We start from the raw sequence: 15,619 nt of genomic DNA on the forward strand, positions 1-15,619 counted from the left end.
TCCAATTGTGTCGGTTGCGATGCCTGACCTTCCCAACACTGGACGTGAAGAGCATGCACCTTCCACCATTTGCACGCCCCCTGCAAGTGCTGGAAGGAGCACCCGCAGTCCAGTTCCTGATAGTCAGATTGAAGATGTCAGTGTTGAAGTACACCAGGATGAGGAGGATATGGGTGTTGCTGGCGCTGGGGAGGAAATTGACCAGGAGGATTCTGATGGTGAGGTGGTTTGTTTAAGTCAGGCACCCGGGGAGACACCTGTTGTCCGTGGGAGGAATATGGCCGTTGACATGCCTGGTGAAAATACCAAAAAAATCAGCTCTTCGGTGTGGAAGTATTTCACCAGAAATGCGGACAACATTTGTCAAGCCGTGTGTTCCCTTTGTCAAGCTGTAATAAGTAGGGGTAAGGACGTTAACCACCTCGGAACATCCTCCCTTATACGTCACCTGCAGCGCATTCATAATAAGTCAGTGACAAGTTCAAAAACTTTGGGCGACAGCGGAAGCAGTCCACTGACCAGTAAATCCCTTCCTCTTGTAACCAAGCTCACGCAAACCACCCCACCAACTCCCTCAGTGTCAATTTCCTCCTTCCCCAGGAATGCCAATAGTCCTGCAGGCCATGTCACTGGCAATTCTGACGAGTCCTCTCCTGCCTGGGATTCCTCCGATGCATCCTTGCGTGTAACGCCTACTGCTGCTGGCGCTGCTGTTGTTGCTGCTGGGAGTCGATGGTCATCCCAGAGGGGAAGTCGTAAGCCCACTTGTACTACTTCCAGTAAGCAATTGACTGTCCAACAGTCCTTTGCGAGGAAGATGAAATATCACAGCAGTCATCCTGCTGCAAAGCGGATAACTGAGGCCTTGACAACTATGTTGGTGTTAGACGTGCGTCCGGTATCCGCCGTTAGTTCACAGGGAACTAGACAATTTATTGAGGCAGTGTGCCCCCGTTACCAAATACCATCTAGGTTCCACTTCTGTAGGCAGCCGATACCGAGAATGTACACGGACGTCAGAAAAAGACTCACCAGTGTCCTAAAAAATGCAGTTGTACCCAATGTCCACTTAACCACGGACATGTGGACAAGTGGAGCAGGGCAGGGTCAGGACTATATGACTGTGACAGCCCACTGGGTAGATGTATGGACTCCCGCCGCAAGAACAGCAGCGGCGGCACCAGTAGCAGCATCTCGCAAACGCCAACTCTTTCCTAGGCAGGCTACGCTTTGTATCACCGCTTTCCAGAATACGCACACAGCTAAAAACCTCTTACGGAAACTGAGGAAGATCATCGCAGAATGGCTTACCCCAATTGGACTCTCCTGTGGATTTGTGGCATCGGACAACGCCAGCAATATTGTGTGTGCATTAAATATGGGCAAATTCCAGCACGTCCCATGTTTTGCACATACCTTGAATTTGGTGGTGCAGAATTTTTTAAAAAACGACAGGGGCGTGCAAGAGATGCTGTCGGTGGCCAGAAGAATTGCGGGACACTTTCGGCGTACAGGCACCACGTACAGAAGACTGGAGCACCACCAAAAACTACTGAACCTGCCCTGCCATCATCTGAAGCAAGAAGTGGTAACGAGGTGGAATTCAACCCTCTATATGCTTCAGAGGTTGGAGGAGCAGCAAAAGGCCATTCAAGCCTATACAATTGAGCACGATATAGGAGGTGGAATGCACCTGTCTCAAGTGCAGTGGAGAATGATTTCAACGTTGTGCAAGGTTCTGATGCCCTTTGAACTTGCCACACGTGAAGTCAGTTCAGACACTGCCAGCCTGAGTCAGGTCATTCCCCTCATCAGGCTTTTGCAGAAGAAGCTGGAGACATTGAAGGAGGAGCTAACACGGAGCGATTCCGCTAGGCATGTGGGACTTGTGGATGGAGCCCTTAATTCGCTTAACAAGGATTCACGGGTGGTCAATCTGTTGAAATCAGAGCACTACATTTTGGCCACCGTGCTCGATCCTAGATTTTAAACCTACCTTGGATCTCTCTTTCCGGCAGACACAAGTCTGCTGGGGTTGAAAGACCTGCTGGTGAGAAAATTGTCAAGTCAAGCGGAACGCGACCTGTCAACATCTCCTCCTTCACATTCTCCCGCAACTGGGGGTGCGAGGAAAAGGCTCAGAATTCCGAGCCCACCCGCTGGCGGTGATGCAGGGCAGTCTGGAGCGACTGCTGATGCTGACATCTGGTCCGGACTGAAGGACCTGACAACGATTACGGACATGTCGTCTACTGTCACTGCATATGATTCTCTCAACATTGAAAGAATGGTGGAGGATTATATGAGTGACCGCATCCAAGTAGGCACGTCACACAGTCCGTACTTATACTGGCAGGAAAAAGAGGCAATTTGGAGGCCCTTGCACAAACTGGCTTTATTCTACCTAAGTTGCCCTCCCACAAGTGTGTACTCCGAAAGAGTGTTTAGTGCCGCCGCTCACCTTGTCAGCAATCGGCGTACGAGGTTACATCCAGAAAATGTGGAGAAGATGATGTTCATTAAAATGAATTATAATCAATTCCTCCGCGGAGACATTGACCAGCAGCAATTGCCTCCACAAAGTACACAGGGAGCTGAGATGGTGGATTCCAGTGGGGACGAATTGATAATCTGTGAGGAGGGGGATGTACACGGTGATATATCGGAGGATGATGATGAGGTGGACATCTTGCCTCTGTAGAGCCAGTTTGTGCAAGGAGAGATTAATTGCTTCTTTTTTGGGGGGGGTCCAAACCAACCCGTCATATCAGTCACAGTCGTGTGGCAAACCCTGTCACTGAAATGATGGGTTGGTTAAAGTGTGCATGTCCTGTTTATACAACATAAGGGTGGGTGGGAGGGCCCAAGGACAATTCCATCTTGCACCTCTTTTTTCTTTTATTTTTCTTTGCGTCATGTGCTGTTTGGGGAGGGTTTTTTGGAAGGGCCATCCTGCGTGACACTGCAGTGCCACTCCTAGATGGGCCCGGTGTTTGTGTCGGCCACTAGGGTCGCTTATCTTACTCACACAGTCAGCTACCTCATTGCGCCTCTTTTTTTCTTTGCGTCATGTGCTGTTTGGGGAGGGTTTTTTGGAAGGGCCATCCTGCGTGACACTGCAGTGCCACTCCTAGATGGGCCCGGTGTTTGTGTCGGCCACTAGGGTCGCTTATCTTACTCACACAGTCAGCTACCTCATTGCGCCTCTTTTTTTCTTTGCGTCATGTGCTGTTTGGGGAGGGTTTTTTGGAAGGGACATCCTGCGTGACACTGCAGTGCCACTCCTAGATGGGCCCGGTGTTTGTGTCGGCCACTAGGGTCGCTTATCTTACTCACACAGCTACCTCATTGCGCCTCTTTTTTTCTTTGCGTCATGTGCTGTTTGGGGAGGGTTTTTTGGAAGGGACATCCTGCGTGACACTGCAGTGCCACTCCTAGATGGGCCCGGTGTTTGTGTCGGCCACTAGGGTCGCTTATCTTACTTACACAGCGACCTCGGTGCAAATTTTAGGACTAAAAATAATATTGTGAGGTGTGAGGTATTCAGAATAGACTGAAAATGAGTGTAAATTATGGTTTTTGAGGTTAATAATACTTTGGGATCAAAATGACCCCCAAATTCTATGATTTAAGCTGTTTTTTAGGGTTTTTTGAAAAAAACACCCGAATCCAAAACACACCCGAATCCGACAAAAAAAATTCGGTGAGGTTTTGCCAAAACGCGGTCGAACCCAAAACACGGCCGCGGAACCGAACCCAAAACCAAAACACAAAACCCGAAAAATTTCCGGCGCTCATCTCTAATATATATATATGTATATGTGTGTGTATATATATATATATATATATGTATATATGTGTGTATATATATATTTATGTATATATATATGTGTATATATATATATATATATATATATATATGGCGTGGTGAGAGTATGGCGCCACAAGTATAGGTGTATAGACCGGTTATAAAATTAAAAGTGTATACATAAAATGTATTAACCAGAGGTGTAGTCACTCCTTTACGAATAAAAGGTGTCAGCTGACCCCAATAGATAGGCAGTGATAAGCTGCCTGTTAGTTAAAAATGTGCAATGGAGGGTAGGGGTAATAGCGACTCACAGTGTCTACACATTAAAGGATATATATGTGAAGAAACGATAAAATACGTATTTTTCTTTTTAAAAAACAGGGGGGTATTTATTATTAAAAAACATATAATAACAATAAGAAAAATGTGTATTTTTAGGGGTGGTATAAAAAGTCAAGAAAAAATAAAAAATAAAAAAGGATTGAAGTTAAAACATGAGTTTAAACCAATTAAAACATAGAAAACATAACTGGAACTATAAAAGTATATAAAAATATTTTTAGATAAGAGAAGGTGCTTATCTTAGAAAAGGGAGGTCACTTGAGGTATACCCAACGCGTTTCGTCCATCTGACTTCATCAAGGGGTAAAGGGCTACTGAGCAGACATTCTATTTATAGCCAGGGTGATTAGAAATGTAACTATGACATCACTTCCTGTTAGGGACTATTTAGTTAAGCAATTAACTAAGGCATCATAAAAAATAAGATCTATATATAGCCAGAGACAGATCTAGAGGGCTTAATCTACATAGGATGAATTTAATTAAAAAACGAGTGTCTCAACCAGTGTTATAACATGAAGTGAAGAAAAATATGTCCAGGAGCGCTTTTTGCCCCACTTCCGCCCCGCTTCCTGTGTCCGATTCCGCGTACTGCGCATGCGCGCGATGCCCCGTTTCCGGCCCTCGCGTCTCTTTGCAGGCGCTGCGCTGCCCCACTTCCTGTGTGTGTAACAGCGCATGCGCACGGCGTTCCGTTTCTGACAACAGCATAACTGTGTGGGCGCTGTGTTGCTTGTGTCTTAGTGGTGATTGGATCGATAGTGTTGTCAATCATCACAGGCGGCCATCTTTAAGAAGCCATATTAGGCAGGACACGTTCATTCAGTGGTGTTTTCAGCTATTTGCCGAATTACATAAAAAACACAAATAAAGCAGAGATTAATGAGTTGTTTAAGTTCATTATAGAATTGGAGCAAAAGGAAGGTTATATTGAAAGGAGTTCATGCTGCTTGATACTTGATTTTTAGAAATCTATATATGCATAGAAAGAGAATTAAGCCTCTAACTAGGCTATTTACATATTAGTGAAGCATTTAAATATATAATTATTTTCATTAGTATAAGGCCAATATATTAAACGGTGCAAAGTACATTTATTAAAAGCATTGTGCATTTAATGTATTTAACCAGTGAGGAGTGTATATGAGTACAGAGTGCACATGCCACAATAGGGAGAAGAAGTGTTATTCCGTGTGCACTGGTGTATAATAATTTAGCGTGTAATAACGTCGGTAATAGACAGAACGTAGGAAAGCGATACATATATTGCACAGATTCATCTGTGCAACATGATTAAGTGTGTTACGTGAGGTTAAACGATAATAAAAGCGGTGGTCAATAAGCCTGTATTTATGTCAATATTTAACATTGCTGGTATGTCATGGGCTAATTGTATCTCACATTGTACAGTACCCAGTCTTCCCAAGTGGTTCCCCGCTTGGTACTATTTGGGCCCTACACTGCTTAGCTTCCAAGATCGGGCGAGATTGGGCGTCCGCCAGTGTGGTATGACTGTATCTCGTGGATAAATAACTGAGTCGTACAGCAATCTGAATTTATTAACATGACAGGCAATTTAAACCAGTGCTTCATATTGTGATTTTAACAAGTACTAAGTGTATAAGGGTTCGATATGCCCCTGAAAAGTGAAGAGAGAAATAGAAGTGAAAATAAAACTAAAGGAATAAGACCAGGCAATGGCTCCTCATCATAGAAACGGTGCGATCTCATATCCTTCGTTAAATCCTAAGGGATGAGTAGTACTCAGCTGGAAGATCCAGTACATCTCTCTCTGGGATAACTTCTTCGCTAGATCTCCGCCTCTTTCGCCGCTTGTGACGTGTTCAATCGCCTTAAAGGACAGTTCTTCCGGATTAGACTGATGTTCTTGTTTAAAGTGTCTGTAGAGTAAGTGTGTATCCAATTTATTCTTTATGCTACGTACATGTTCTTGTATCCTGATTTTCAACGTCCGCTTTGTTTTGCCTACATACTTTTTGTGACAGGTGCATTCCATAAGGTAAATAATTGACGTGCTATTACAGTTCATAAAGTCTTTAATTTTGAATTCTTTAGTACCATCAGTGTTACTGAAAGTCCTCCTATTCGGGTTCAGGAATCTGCAGATATTGCAATGTCCACATTTATATGCACCAACGCATTTTGGAAGAGAGCGTTGATTATCTTCTGGTGGTAGTGCTTGTAGCATACTAGGTGCGAGGATGTCCTTAAGATTTCTAGATTTACGGAAGATCAGCTCAGGTTGTGCAGGTAGAATTTCCTTGAGGATGGGATCCATCAGAAGTATACCCCAGTGTGTTTTTAGTGAGGTTCTGATGGAATGTTCATGGCTGTTGTAAGTTGTTATGAAGGAGACGGACTCCTTCCTCTCTGTTTTTTCTTTATAGGTAAGTAATTGTTCTCTCTCCAGGTTTTTTGTTTTCTCCATAGCTCCGTCCAGTATAGTTTTGGGGTACTTCTTTTCTTCGAACCTTTTTCTGTAAATTCCCAGTTGTGCTTCGCATTCTTCGTTCTTATTGCAGTTTCTCCTGATTCTATGAAATTGGGAGTAGGGGATATTGTTTTTCCACTTTTTAGAGTGACTGCTCTTGTAATGAAGATAGCTATTCTTATCAACGTTCTTAATATAATTTTTAGTGGAGACCGCCCCTTCCTCTCCAGTTAATATCAGATCCAGGAACTCAATTGAATTTTTATCCATATTGTAAGTAAAAGACAGATTAAAATCATTGAGTTGTAAAATTTTAAAAAAGTCCATAAAAGAATCGGAGCTGCCATCCCAGATAATCAGAATGTCATCTATATACCTTTTGTATAAAATGACATGTTTTTCGAAATGTTGCGTGTTATACATATGTTTCTCCTCCCATTGGCCCATAAATAAATTAGCAAAACTCGGTGCGAAAATAGTGCCCATCGCGGTACCACATTGTTGCAAGTAAAATTTGTTTAAAAATTTAAAATAATTCCGACTTAAAATAAAGTTCATCAATTCGCAAATAAAAGTCCTGTGTGCTTCTGTAAGGGATGAGTCTTTATTGAGATATACCCTGCTGGCTTCAATTCCTTTTTTGTGTTCAATACAGGTGTATAATGACTGGACATCAATAGTTATCCATATATATGAGTTTTTCCATTCAATGTTCTTCATCTCATTTAATACCATGGTGGTGTCCTGTAGGAATGATGGTAACTTTTTGACGTATGGGTTCAAAAAGATGTCCACATATTTAGACAAATTTGATGTAAGAGAGTCTATCCCTGCAACAATAGGTCTTCCTGGTGGGTTGGACAAGCACTTGTGGATTTTTGGTAAAAAATAGAATATGGGGGTGGTGGGGTTGGATTGCATTAAAAATGAGTATTCGTCCTTTGTAAGGATGTTGCTTCTCAGACCTTGCAGAAGTAAGGATCTCAGTTCATCTATGAATGCATTTTTTGGGTCATCTGGTAACAGGGCATAGGAGCTAGTGTCTCCTAAAAGTCTTTGTGCTTCTTGGACATACTTGTCTCTGTCCAGAATGACCAACCCCCCCCCCCCCTTTGTCAGCCGGTTTTATAACTAATTGCTTGTTTTTTTGAAGATTTTTTAGTGCTTCAATTTCTTTGTTGTGGAGATTTTTATTCACCACCGGTGTGGGTTCCGTTTCGCACAGATCTTTTTTCATCAGATCGTAAAAGATGCTTATATTGCTCCCTTTGGATTCAATTGGATAATATTTACTTTTTGGTTTCAGTCCAGATTTTGAGCTTGCTTCATAGTTTGATATGACGGCGTTCTCTTTTCTCAAGAAATGTCTCTTTAAAGTGAGTTTGCGTACGAATTTGTTGAGGTCAATGAACGTATCAAATTTATTTAGACCTCCTGAAGGTGCAAAAGATAATCCTTTGCTGAGAAGTGAATGTTCTGAGTCGGTGAGTACATGTGTAGATAGGTTAAAGATTCCTTTATCTCCTGTTCCGTGGGTTACAAGTTTCTCTTTTTGAACTCTTTTCCTCCTACCGCCCCGCTTTCCTCTACTTCTGCGAACCTTCTTTTGAGCGGAGAGGCATGTTTGACGTCCTCGTAAATTGTACTCCTTGGTGGGTCTTTTATTCTTGCTCCCTGTCGTGAGGATAAAAAATCTTGAATTTACAGAAAAAGGTTCGAAGAAAAGAAGTACCCCAAAACTATACTGGACGGAGCTATGGAGAAAACAAAAAACCTGGAGAGAGAACAATTACTTACCTATAAAGAAAAAACAGAGAGGAAGGAGTCCGTCTCCTTCATAACAACTTACAACAGCCATGAACATTCCATCAGAACCTCACTAAAAACACACTGGGGTATACTTCTGATGGATCCCATCCTCAAGGAAATTCTACCTGCACAACCTGAGCTGATCTTCCGTAAATCTAGAAATCTTAAGGACATCCTCGCACCTAGTATGCTACAAGCACTACCACCAGAAGATAATCAACGCTCTCTTCCAAAATGCGTTGGTGCATATAAATGTGGACATTGCAATATCTGCAGATTCCTGAACCCGAATAGGAGGACTTTCAGTAACACTGATGGTACTAAAGAATTCAAAATTAAAGACTTTATGAACTGTAATAGCACGTCAATTATTTACCTTATGGAATGCACCTGTCACAAAAAGTATGTAGGCAAAACAAAGCGGACGTTGAAAATCAGGATACAAGAACATGTACGTAGCATAAAGAATAAATTGGATACACACTTACTCTACAGACACTTTAAACAAGAACATCAGTCTAATCCGGAAGAACTGTCCTTTAAGGCGATTGAACACGTCACAAGCGGCGAAAGAGGCGGAGATCTAGCGAAGAAGTTATCCCAGAGAGAGATGTACTGGATCTTCCAGCTGAGTACTACTCATCCCTTAGGATTTAACGAAGGATATGAGATCGCACCGTTTCTATGATGAGGAGCCATTGCCTGGTCTTATTCCTTTAGTTTTATTTTCACTTCTATTTCTCTCTTCACTTTTCAGGGGCATATCGAACCCTTATACACTTAGTACTTGTTAAAATCACAATATGAAGCACTGGTTTAAATTGCCTGTCATGTTAATAAATTCAGATTGCTGTACGACTCAGTTATTTATCCACGAGATACAGTCATACCACACTGGCGGACGCCCAATCTCGCCCGATCTTGGAAGCTAAGCAGTGTAGGGCCCAAATAGTACCAAGCGGGGAACCACTTGGGAAGACTGGGTACTGTACAATGTGAGATACAATTAGCCCATGACATACCAGCAATGTTAAATATTGACATAAATACAGGCTTATTGACCACCGCTTTTATTATCGTTTAACCTCACGTAACACACTTAATCATGTTGCACAGATGAATCTGTGCAATATATGTATCGCTTTCCTACGTTCTGTCTATTACCGACGTTATTACACGCTAAATTATTATACACCAGTGCACACGGAATAACACTTCTTCTCCCTATTGTGGCATGTGCACTCTGTACTCATATACACTCCTCACTGGTTAAATACATTAAATGCACAATGCTTTTAATAAATGTACTTTGCACCGTTTAATATATTGGCCTTATACTAATGAAAATAATTATATATTTAAATGCTTCACTAATATGTAAATAGCCTAGTTAGAGGCTTAATTCTCTTTCTATGCATATATAGATTTCTAAAAATCAAGTATCAAGCAGCATGAACTCCTTTCAATATAACCTTCCTTTTGCTCCAATTCTATAATGAATTTAAACAACTCATTAATCTCTGCTTTATTTGTGTTTTTTATGTAATTCGGCAAATAGCTGAAAACACCACTGAATGAACGTGTCCTGCCTAATATGGCTTCTTAAAGATGGCCGCCTGTGATGATTGACAACACTATCGATCCAATCACCACTAAGACACAAGCAACACAGAGCCCACACAGTTATGCTGTTGTCAGAAACGGAACGCCGTGCGCATGCGCTGTTACACACACAGGAAGTGGGGCAGCGCAGCGCCTGCAAAGAGACGCGAGGACCGGAAACGGGGCATCGCGCGCATGCGCAGTACGCGGAATCGGACACAGGAAGCGGGGCGGAAGTGGGGCAAAAAGCGCTCCTGGACATATTTTTCTTCACTTCATGTTATAACACTGGTTGAGACACTCGTTTTTTAATTAAATTCATCCTATGTAGATTAAGCCCTCTAGATCTGTCTCTGGCTATATATAGATCTTATTTTTTATGATGCCTTAGTTAATTGCTTAACTAAATAGTCCCTAACAGGAAGTGATGTCATAGTTACATTTCTAATCACCCTGGCTATAAATAGAATGTCTGCTCAGTAGCCCTTTACCCCTTGATGAAGTCAGATGGACGAAACGCGTTGGGTATACCTCAAGTGACCTCCCTTTTCTAAGATAAGCACCTTCTCTTATCTAAAAATATTTTTATATACTTTTATAGTTCCAGTTATGTTTTCTATGTTTTAATTGGTTTAAACTCATGTTTTAACTTCAATCCTTTTTTATTTTTTATTTTTTCTTGACTTTTTATACCACCCCTAAAAATACACATTTTTCTTATTGTTATTATATGTTTTTTAATAATAAATACCCCCCTGTTTTTTAAAAAGAAAAATACGTATTTTATCGTTTCTTCACATATATATCCTTTAATGTGTAGACACTGTGAGTCGCTATTACCCCTACCCTCCCTTGCACATTTTTAACTAACAGGCAGCTTATCACTGCCTATCTATTGGGGTCAGCTGACACCTTTTATTCGTAAAGGAGTGACTACACCTCTGGTTAATACATTTTATGTATACACTTTTAATTTTATAACCGGTCTATACACCTATACTTGTGGCGCCATACTCTCACCACGCCATCCTTTTTTGATACAATTTGTAAGGCAGCCTGAGTTTTAGTGTTTTAGACCTTTAAAATGATCAGATGTAACGAACGCACCACCAAACGTAATGAATGGTGCCAAAGGATATTCAATGAAGAAGTTCAGAGCAATACCATACCTCCACCTGATGGTTTAGATGATTTGTTTTGGGGAATGGAACGCCTCTTATCCAAAGAAATCAAAACATGGTGGGACATCAGAGGGTTGGAACAGTACATTGAAGTAAATAGGGTGCCAAGAGGACTGAGAATCCAAAAACAACCCACCTTTGGTAACACAGACCCCGAGTTCATTGAAAAATGGGACTCCATCCTACATACGTGCTCAATGAACTTGATGAAACTTCTTATAAGTGAAAGAAGGAGAAGTGCAACGGCTCTAGAGAAAGAGATAAAGGAGAAAGAAGCCGAACTGGAACCCCATAAGAGTAAAGAAGATTTTAGGATAAATGAGAATGTCCTGAATAAGAAACTGGAACATATAGAAGAGGAGGTCATACGAGGCAAGGAGAAGAAATTCTTCAGAGATAAGAGGGATTACGAACAAGGCAACATCAAAAATTGGAGCAGATTTAAGACCATTGACAGATCTCAAAAAACTGAACAAAAGTATCAGTGGAAGACCATACCACAAAAAACGAGACCTGGACGAAGGGATGACTCGCCAGCAACACCATCCACTAGAACACATAATAGATTCAACACGTTCAACCGATTCAGAACCAATAGTGAACAAGATTTTTTATCCTCACGACAGGGAGCAAGAATAAAAGACCCACCAAGGAGTACAATTTACGAGGACGTCAAACATGCCTCTCCGCTCAAAAGAAGGTTCGCAGAAGTAGAGGAAAGCGGGGCGGTAGGAGGAAAAGAGTTCAAAAAGAGAAACTTGTAACCCACGGAACAGGAGATAAAGGAATCTTTAACCTATCTACACATGTACTCACCGACTCAGAACATTCACTTCTCAGCAAAGGATTATCTTTTGCACCTTCAGGAGGTCTAAATAAATTTGATACGTTCATTGACCTCAACAAATTCGTACGCAAACTCACTTTAAAGAGACATTTCTTGAGAAAAGAGAACGCCGTCATATCAAACTATGAAGCAAGCTCAAAATCTGGACTGAAACCAAAAAGTAAATATTATCCAATTGAATCCAAAGGGAGCAATATAAGCATCTTTTACGATCTGATGAAAAAAGATCTGTGCGAAACGGAACCCACACCGGTGGTGAATAAAAATCTCCACAACAAAGAAATTGAAGCACTAAAAAATCTTCAAAAAAACAAGCAATTAGTTATAAAACCGGCTGACAAAGGGGGGGGGGGTTGGTCATTCTGGACAGAGACAAGTATGTCCAAGAAGCACAAAGACTTTTAGGAGACACTAGCTCCTATGCCCTGTTACCAGATGACCCAAAAAATGCATTCATAGATGAACTGAGATCCTTACTTCTGCAAGGTCTGAGAAGCAACATCCTTACAAAGGACGAATACTCATTTTTAATGCAATCCAACCCCACCACCCCCATATTCTATTTTTTACCAAAAATCCACAAGTGCTTGTCCAACCCACCAGGAAGACCTATTGTTGCAGGGATAGACTCTCTTACATCAAATTTGTCTAAATATGTGGACATCTTTTTGAACCCATACGTCAAAAAGTTACCATCATTCCTACAGGACACCACCATGGTATTAAATGAGATGAAGAACATTGAATGGAAAAACTCATATATATGGATAACTATTGATGTCCAGTCATTATACACCTGTATTGAACACAAAAAAGGAATTGAAGCCAGCAGGGTATATCTCAATAAAGACTCATCCCTTACAGAAGCACACAGGACTTTTATTTGCGAATTGATGAACTTTATTTTAAGTCGGAATTATTTTAAATTTTTAGACAAATTTTACTTGCAACAATGTGGTACCGCGATGGGCACTATTTTCGCACCGAGTTTTGCTAATTTATTTATGGGCCAATGGGAGGAGAAACATATGTATAACACGCAACATTTCGAAAAACATGTCATTTTATACAAAAGGTATATAGATGACATTCTGATTATCTGGGATGGCAGCTCCGATTCTTTTATGGACTTTTTTAAAATTTTACAACTCAATGATTTTAATCTGTCTTTTACTTACAATATGGATAAAAATTCAATTGAGTTCCTGGATCTGATATTAACTGGAGAGGAAGGGGCGGTCTCCACTAAAAATTATATTAAGAACGTTGATAAGAATAGCTATCTTCATTACAAGAGCAGTCACTCTAAAAAGTGGAAAAACAATATCCCCTACTCCCAATTTCATAGAATCAGGAGAAACTGCAATAAGAACGAAGAATGCGAAGCACAACTGGGAATTTACAGAAAAAGGTTCGAAGAAAAGAAGTACCCCAAAACTATACTGGACGGAGCTATGGAGAAAACAAAAAACCTGGAGAGAGAACAATTACTTACCTATAAAGAAAAAACAGAGAGGAAGGAGTCCGTCTCCTTCATAACAACTTACAACAGCCATGAACATTCCATCAGAACCTCACTAAAAACACATTGGGGTATACTTCTGATGGATCCCATCCTCAAGGAAATTCTACCTGCACAACCTGAGCTGATCTTCCGTAAATCTAGAAATCTTAAGGACATCCTCGCACCTAGTATGCTACAAGCACTACCACCAGAAGATAATCAACGCTCTCTTCCAAAATGCGTTGGTGCATATAAATGTGGACATTGCAATATCTGCAGATTCCTGAACCCGAATAGGAGGACTTTCAGTAACACTGATGGTACTAAAGAATTCAAAATTAAAGACTTTATGAACTGTAATAGCACGTCAATTATTTACCTTATGGAATGCACCTGTCACAAAAAGTATGTAGGCAAAACAAAGCGGACGTTGAAAATCAGGATACAAGAACATGTACGTAGCATAAAGAATAAATTGGATACACACTTACTCTACAGACACTTTAAACAAGAACATCAGTCTAATCCGGAAGAACTGTCCTTTAAGGCGATTGAACACGTCACAAGCGGCGAAAGAGGCGGAGATCTAGCGAAGAAGTTATCCCAGAGAGAGATGTACTGGATCTTCCAGCTGAGTACTACTCATCCCTTAGGATTTAACGAAGGATATGAGATCGCACCGTTTCTATGATGAGGAGCCATTGCCTGGTCTTATTCCTTTAGTTTTATTTTCACTTCTATTTCTCTCTTCACTTTTCAGGGGCATATCGAACCCTTATACACTTAGTACTTGTTAAAATCACAATATGAAGCACTGGTTTAAATTGCCTGTCATGTTAATAAATTCAGATTGCTGTACGACTCAGTTATTTATCCACGAGATACAGTCATACCACACTGGCGGACGCCCAATCTCGCCCGATCTTGGAAGCTAAGCAGTGTAGGGCCCAAATAGTACCAAGCGGGGAACCACTTGGGAAGACTGGGTACTGTACAATGTGAGATACAATTAGCCCATGACATACCAGCAATGTTAAATATTGACATAAATACAGGCTTATTGACCACCGCTTTTATTATCGTTTAACCTCACGTAACACACTTAATCATGTTGCACAGATGAATCTGTGCAATATATGTATCGCTTTCCTACGTTCTGTCTATTACCGACGTTATTACACGCTAAATTATTATACACCAGTGCACACGGAATAACACTTCTTCTCCCTATTGTGGCATGTGCACTCTGTACTCATATACACTCCTCACTGGTTAAATACATTAAATGCACAATGCTTTTAATAAATGTACTTTGCACCGTTTAATATATTGGCCTTATACTAATGAAAATAATTATATATTTAAATGCTTCACTAATATGTAAATAGCCTAGTTAGAGGCTTAATTCTCTTTCTATGCATATATAGATTTCTAAAAATCAAGTATCAAGCAGCATGAACTCCTTTCAATATAACCTTCCTTTTGCTCCAATTCTATAATGAACTTAAACAACTCATTAATCTCTGCTTTATTTGTGTTTTTTATGTAATTCGGCAAATAGCTGAAAACACCACTGAATGAACGTGTCCTGCCTAATATGGCTTCTTAAAGATGGCCGCCTGTGATGATTGACAACACTATCGATCCAATCACCACTAAGACACAAGCAACACAGCGCCCACACAGTTATGCTGTTGTCAGAAACGGAACGCCGTGCGCATGCGCTGTTACACACACAGGAAGTGGGGCAGCGCAGCGCCTGCAAAGAGACGCGAGGACCGGAAACGGGGCATCGCGCGCATGCGCAGTACGCGGAATCGGACACAGGAAGCGGGGCGGAAGTGGGGCAAAAAGCGCTCCTGGACATATTTTTCTTCACTTCATGTTATAACACTGGTTGAGACACTCGTTTTTTAATTAAATTCATCCTATGTAGATTAAGCCCTCTAGATCTGTCTCTGGCTATATATAGATCTTATTTTTTATGATGCCTTAGTTAATTGCTTAACTAAATAGTCCCTAACAGGAAGTGATGTCATAGTTACATTTCTAATCACCCTGGCTATAAATA

The 15,619-nt window shown here is 41.0% G+C and overlaps 3 pseudogenes; 2 read left to right on the top strand and 1 right to left on the bottom strand.

Moving 5' to 3' along the window:
- Nucleotides 1-5,554: 5,554 nt before the first annotated feature.
- LOC134930368 (5S ribosomal RNA) lies at nt 5,555-5,673 on the bottom strand (annotated as a pseudogene).
- A 3,617-nt stretch (nt 5,674-9,290) lies between these two features.
- On the top strand, nt 9,291-9,409 carry LOC134930369 (5S ribosomal RNA; annotated as a pseudogene).
- Nucleotides 9,410-14,427: 5,018 nt separating this feature from the next.
- LOC134930370 (5S ribosomal RNA) lies at nt 14,428-14,546 on the top strand (annotated as a pseudogene).
- The last annotated feature ends 1,073 nt before the right edge of the window (nt 14,547-15,619 follow it).

Source organism: Pseudophryne corroboree, chromosome 5 (genome assembly GCF_028390025.1).
Source record: "Pseudophryne corroboree isolate aPseCor3 chromosome 5, aPseCor3.hap2, whole genome shotgun sequence".
NCBI lineage: Eukaryota > Metazoa > Chordata > Amphibia > Anura > Myobatrachidae > Pseudophryne > Pseudophryne corroboree.